Genomic DNA, 6,607 nt, shown 5'->3' with positions numbered 1-6,607 from the left:
TGGAGACGCCATCGGAACTAAGGCAAAGCTCCGATCTTTTCCCCCTTAGCTTCTTCTTTCCATGGTCCAAAGGCATTGTCATCGGTTGAAGAATTGACCGGAAAGTCTCTTGTTCATGTCTTCTATTTTCATTGTTTTTCTCTCTTTTTCACTACCATCGCTATCGGCCTCGACCCCTTTCCTGCATCAGTCTCTGGCCAAAGCTAGACCTCTAGTCACTAGCGAGCGAGCTGGGATTCGAGTTCACTAAGCTAAGAAATTTCTTTTCTAGACCTTGTTTTGGTTTGATTTTGGCCAGTCGGCCGCTGCCCTCTGCCTCTTATCTCCACCTTCGGCCGCCACCTTATTGGACCACCTTGATCATAGCCATCTCATTCCCCTTCCTCTTCTGGTTTACCAAAGAAGAAAAAAGAAGAAAGAAGAAAAAAAGAAGAGGAGAGAGAAAATCATCCCCCTCGTTCTCTCTCTTATTTTCTCTCTTCTTTCTAGAGGTGGGCATTGGGCCGGGCCGCCCATGGCCCGGCACGAAGCTCTGGCACGGTCTGCTTGCTACAGTAATGGGCCGTGCTAAGCACGGCTCATAAAAGGAGGTTGGGCTGGATTAAAAATTTCTGAGCCGCAGGCCGAGCCCGGCACGGCTCATAAGGGCCTGGGCTGGCACGATTCGTGGGCCAAGCACGGCACGGCTTGCTCCCCACAGCCCATCAAGCAACACCCTAACTCGATCTCCGTAGCAATAATCACAGACAAAATAAAGCAGGAGAATACGAATATGGGCATCGAGAGATAAGAGGCCCGAGAATCCTCTTTGTTCTTCTCCAACTTCTTCCACGGGCCATGGCAGCGCCGGCGAAGGAGGCGGAGTACGAGTTCGAGTGGGGCCCGTCTCCTGCAATCACCGGTGGATCGCCAGCTGCGAGGATCACCCCCGACTTCAGCCCCCCTCTCATCGCCATGGTCGCCATTGTCGGCACCACCTTCCTCATCGTCCTCTACGCCCGCATCCTCCACCGCTTCCGCTGCCGGGGGCGCCGCCGCCGCCGACCTTGAATCCCCCCCTCCCCCCGACGGCGCCGTGTCTTTCGACTCCTCCTCCGACGACTTCCGCTCTCCCTACGGCCTCGACGACTCCGCGATCAAGACCCTCCCCTCTCACTCTACTCCAAGTCCAAGGCCAAGCACCTAGCCGCCACCAATCGGGACTGCGCCGTGTGCCTCCTCAGTTCGAGGACGACGACTCGCTCCGCACGCTCCCCCTCTGCTCCCACGCCTTCCACGTCGACTGCATCGACGTCTGGCTCCGATCCCACGCCACCTGCCCTCTCTGCCGCGCCACCGTCTTCCACCACGAATCCCCCTTCGTCCCCATGCGGGCTGCCCGAATCCGCCCCAGCCTCGATGATCTCCTCCTCCATCAGCCACCCGAGGCCTCCCAGCCTTTGCCGGACACCGAATCCGAGATCGAGTCTCGTGCCGGGCCCGGCATGGCCCGCCACCCTACGGGCCTAGGGCCATGCCGAGCTTAGCCTTTAGGTTAAGCGGGCCGTGCCAGGCACGACCCGTTTAGTAACAGGCCAGGTCAGGCACGGCTCGTTTGGTCTGTGGTCCGGTAGGCCCGGCCCGGCCCGGCCCGGCCCGATGCCCATCTCTACTTCTTTCTACTCTTCACTCTCTACTTTCTCTCTCCTCTTTGTACTCTCTATCTCTAAAAGATCTAAAGAACCCAATATCAGGTTCCGTTGACCTGATTTACGAACTTGAGTTGACTCATGTAAAAGGCCTTGATCTGCCCTGGTATTCGAGGCTGCCTACTGGATCGATCACCTCGGCCATGCTGAATATTCGTGAAATATCCATTGATGAACCTTTTTTATTGATCTTGGCCTGATTGAGTATGATTCATTCAGCGAATTGTCTAGACCTGACATACACGGAGCCGTTGAACACTGTCACCCAACCAACCGTCTCTTTTCTTATTTATTTTAATTCAAATAGCAATTAATCTCGCTTTTAATATTTTTAATAGGGTTAACTGAATCACCTACTGATGTTTGACGGTCTAAGATTAAAGATGTAAGCCTTATACTCCTTACTCATTTTTGAACTTGTAAGTAAATCTTATACTCTTTACTAGTTTTGAACTTGTAAGCCTATACTCCTTACTAATTTTCAAATTTTTCACTTATTTTCTGGTATTATAAAAATATGAAAATAGTATTAAATATTGGTAATATCATGTTTTCTTAAAAGTAAGAATCAAATGTACGATATTATTAAATTCATGATTTATTGCGAATTCATGGATCTATGATTGTTTTACCATTAAGCAATAATTGTGAACTATGAACACCATATTTATAAAATTATATTTTTGTTATGAAAACAATAATTTCATGATTATTCTACTGTTAAATGCTTATTTATGGGCTATGAACTCTATAAAGTTATTTAATGTTTTATTTATGTATGATTGAAGAAAATATGATTCATGAAATATGACTTAAGAAAAATTGTTTTAATAACTATGGCAAAAAAGCTCTCAGATAGCTATGTATGACCCCTGAAAATAGAGTAGATTGACATTCAGTTTTATACGACCCTGCTAACGAGTAATAACAGTTGGCAGACGATCCTGCCAGTGGGTAATAATAGTTGGCAGACGATCCTGCCAATGGATAATAGTAGTTGGCATATGACCTTACTAACGGGTAATAATAGTTGGTGTTTGACGATTACGACCCTATCATGGTTACAATAGTAACCTTAGCATTTAGTCTGAGAGTAGTAATTTAATTAATGATAAATGATTTATAATTTTGTTTATGCTATACACCAGGAACCATGTTTTATGAATGATTTATGCATGCATGATTCGCTTTATGACTTGTTTTAATATATTGTACTATAAAATGTTTTATTTTGTAATATCTGTTATTATATTTTAATAATGCATTGACATGCAAAAAATTTATGCTTGATCAAGTAAGGTAGTGAAAGGTTTACTTACTGAGCTGTGACACTCATATATCTCTATTTTTTTTCTCTCTCCAAACGAATAAGGTTGATAGAAACAAAGGATGATAGAGGCTTGGAGTTTGCACTAGCAAGCTTGACGATGTATATAGCAGAGGAGAACTTTAGTTCTTCAATTGATTATGAAATTATAGTTAGTATTTTTTTGAATAGTAAAGATTATGGGTTTGGTTTTTATGTTTGAATTTAGATGCTCTGAACTAATATTGGTTTTATTTAATGGATGATGAAATTGAATTCCTATTAATTCTATTATTTTTTTGAGATGGATCTAAAAGTTAAATGTAATGTTGGCATTGTATTATCGTGGGCTGTACCCTTCGGTAGCACAGCCATGTCATGCTTTGGATATGGGATGCGACAAATCATGTTTTGGATCCGGGACGTGACAAATATGGTATCAGAGCAATAGGTTTGATTGTGGGTAGAAAATTAAGCTTAAGGTTATGATTCATTGGGATAGACATATAACAAGTATAAAAGAGTTAATTTAGATCAAAGTGCGCATCAAAAGTGTTATGGTTGAGTACTTTCAAAGCCTGAGCCTTAAGTAACTTAGTTTCAAGGGCGAAACACTTTTAAGGTGGGAAGAATGTGAAGGCCCGCCTGGGCCTGGTCCACTTGATCGGCCCAAGCTCGGCCAAAGGTGGCGGTGAACGTGGTTCGCCCCGCATATCCGATGAGGAAGAATCCAATTAGGAGTCTTCCTCCTCTCTATTTGGCAAATTTGGCCGGGATGAGGAGATGTGGGGTCGCAGGGAACCTAGGGTCTCCTCTATAAGAGAGAGCCCCCATCTTCGTCGGGTGCCACCACTCCTCTTTCCTTCTCTTTTCTCTCATCGAGTCCATAGTTTTCGTTCTTATGCCCGGTGGAGTCAAAGCTGGAGACGCCATCCGAACTAAGGGAAAGCTCCGATCTTTCTCCCTTAGCTTCTTCTTCTTTCCATGGTCTAAAAGCATCATCACGGGTTGAAGAATTGACCGAAAAGTCCCTTGTTCATGCCTCCTATTTTCATTAGTTTTCTCTCTTTCTAACCACCATCGCTGCCGGCATTTAGCGCCGAGGGCCTCGGCCCTTTCCCTGCATCAATCTCTGGCAGAAGACATACCCCTAGCTGCTGGCGAGCGGGCTAGAAGCCGAGTTCCCTGAGCTAAGGAATTTCTCTTTTCAACCCTATTTTAGTTTGATTTTGGCCGGTTAGCCGCTACCGACGGCCGTCGCCAGCCGCCCTCTGCTTCTTATCTCCACCTTCGGTCGCCACGCTGCCGGACCACCTTAGTCATAGCCACCAGTCGTTCCCGTTCCTCCTCTATTTACCAAAGAAGAAAGAAAAGAAGAAGAAGAAAGAAGAAAAGAAGAAGAAGAGGAGAGAGAAAACCATCCCTCTCTCTCTTTCTTATTCTCTCTCTTCTCTCTACTCTTAACTCTCTACTTTCTCTCTCCTCTTTCTATTTTTTCTCTAGAAGATCTAAAGAACCTAGTATCGGGTCCTATCAACTAAATTTACGAACCCGAGTTGACCCCTATAAAGGGCCCTGATCCGCCTTGGTGCCGAGGGCTGCCCTATTGGACCGATCACTCTGGCCTTATTGAATATCTCTGAAATCCTCATTGATGAACTTTATTAATTGATCTTAGCCTGATTGAGTCTGATTCATTGAGTGAATCATCTAGACCTGACTTGTCCGGAGCTACCGAACACTATCACCCAACCGTCTCCTTTCTTATTTATTTTAATTCAAATAGTAATTAATCTTACTTTTAATGTTTTTAATAGGGTTAACTAAATTGTCTAGTGAAAGTTGACGGCCTAAGATGAAAGATGTAAGTAACCTTATACTTCTTACTCATCTTCGAACTTGTAAGTTAGTCTTATATTCCTTACTAGCATTGAACTTGTAAGTAAGCCTTATACTCCTTTCTAATTTTTAAATTTTTTACTTATTTTTTGGTATTATAGAAATATGAAAATAGTGTTAAATATTGTTGATATCATGTTTTCTTAAAACTAAGGATCAAACATATAATATTATGAAACTCATGATTTATTGCGAATTAATGGATCCATGATTGTTTTACCGTTAAGCAATATTTGTGAACTATGAACTTCATATTTATGAAATTATATTTTTGTTATGAAAAAATAATTTCATAATTATTCTACTGTTAAATGCTTTTTTATGGGCAATGAACTGTATAAAGCCATTTAATATTTTATTTATGTATAATTCAAGAAATATAACTTAAGAAAAATTGTCTTAATGACTATCACAAAAAGGCTCTTAAATAGCTATATATGGCCCCTGAAATAGGGTAGATCAACATTCAGTTTTATAGTAGTTGGCATACGACCCTGCCAGCGAATAATAGTAGCTGGTATATGACCCTGCCTGTAGATAATAGTAGTTGTCATACGACCCTCTAAGTGGGTAAGAGTAGTTGGCATACGACTCTACCAGAGGATAATAGTAGTTGGCATACAATCATGCCAACATATAATCGTAGTTGGTATATGACCCTACCAACAGATAATAGTAGTTGGTGTTGGTCGATTACAGCCCTATCATGGGTATAATAGTAACCTTAGCATTTAGTCTAAGAGTAGTAATTTGATCAATAATAAATAATTTATGATTTTATTTATGCTATACATCATGAACTATGTTTTATGAATGATTTATGCATACATGATTGGCTTTATGACTTATTTTAATATACTGTACTATGAAATACTTTATTTTATAGTATTTGTTATTTTCTATAAATGATGCATTGATATATTTTCTTTAAATAATACATTGATCCGGTAAGGTAGTGAAAGGTTTACTTACTGTGAGTTGTGATGCTCATATATCTCTATTTTTTTTCTCTCTCCAAACAAAAAAGATCGATAGGAACAAAGGATGGTATAGGCTTGGAGTTCGCGCTAGCAAGCTTGACGATCTATATAGCAAGAGCAGAACTTTAATTCTTCAATTGATTATGAAATTGTAGTTAGTAATTTTCTAAATAGTAAAGATTATGGATTTGGTTTTTATATTTGAATTTAGACATTTCGAATCGATATTAGTTTTATTTAATAGCTGATGAAATTAGATTCCTACTAATTCTATTATTTTTTTAAGATGGATCTGAAAGTTAAATGTAATGTTGGCTTCATGTTATTTGTGGGTTGTACCCCTTGGTAGCATGACTATGTCATGCTTTAGATCTGGGACACGACAAATCATATTTCGGATCTAAGGCATGACAAATATGATATCAGATCAATAGGTTTGATCGTAGGTAGAAATTTAAGCTTAAGGTTATCATTCACTGGGATAGGCATAGGACAAGTATATAAGAGTTGGTTTAGATTAGAGTGCGCAATAGAAGTGTTATGGTTGAGTACTTTCAAAGCTTGAGCCTTAAGTAACTTAGTTTTGAGGGCAAAACACTTTTGAGGCGAGAAGAATGTGATGGCTCGCTTGGGCCTGGTCCACTTGATTGACCCAAGCTCGGCCCAAGGTGGGGGAGAGCCGCGTTCACCCTGCATATCTGCCAAGAAAGAATTGTTGTAGGAGTCTTCCTCCT

General features: G+C 41.4%; 1 pseudogene; it reads left to right on the top strand.

Moving 5' to 3' along the window:
* The first annotated feature begins 721 nt into the window (after window positions 1-721).
* LOC148714556 (RING-H2 finger protein ATL65-like) lies at window positions 722-1,652 on the top strand (annotated as a pseudogene).
* The last annotated feature ends 4,955 nt before the right edge of the window (window positions 1,653-6,607 follow it).

The sequence above is a fragment of the Phoenix dactylifera genome, chromosome 2 (genome assembly GCF_051530095.1).
Source record: "Phoenix dactylifera cultivar Ajwa chromosome 2, Ajwa_hap1_PhDact_Kaust_v1.1, whole genome shotgun sequence".
NCBI lineage: Eukaryota > Viridiplantae > Streptophyta > Magnoliopsida > Arecales > Arecaceae > Phoenix > Phoenix dactylifera.
Note: the sequence above shows the minus strand (reverse complement) of the source record. Positions and strands in the feature narration are given on the sequence as shown.